Source organism: Eimeria tenella, genomic scaffold (genome assembly GCF_000499545.2).
Source record: "Eimeria tenella Houghton genomic scaffold, Eth_scaff2334, whole genome shotgun sequence".
Classification (NCBI taxonomy): domain Eukaryota; phylum Apicomplexa; class Conoidasida; order Eucoccidiorida; family Eimeriidae; genus Eimeria; species Eimeria tenella.
Genome location: NW_013542194.1, coordinates 2,608 through 2,815, shown reverse-complemented (window position 1 = coordinate 2,815; position 208 = coordinate 2,608).

Sequence of the window (208 nt, the reverse complement as noted above, 5' to 3'; positions counted from 1 at the left end):
GCAGCAGCAGCAGCAGTGCAGCAGCAGCGCAGCAGCAGGCGCAGAGGACCTCTAGTGCGGCTCCTGCTGCTGCTGCGGCCTCAGCGGACAGTTGAATTCAAAACAAATTTAAAATTGAAAATAAAATTATATTTCATTTCTCCAATCTTCTGTAAAAACAATAAAATTTATTTTGCTTCTTTAGCAGCAAACTACTTTGCTAGGGCCT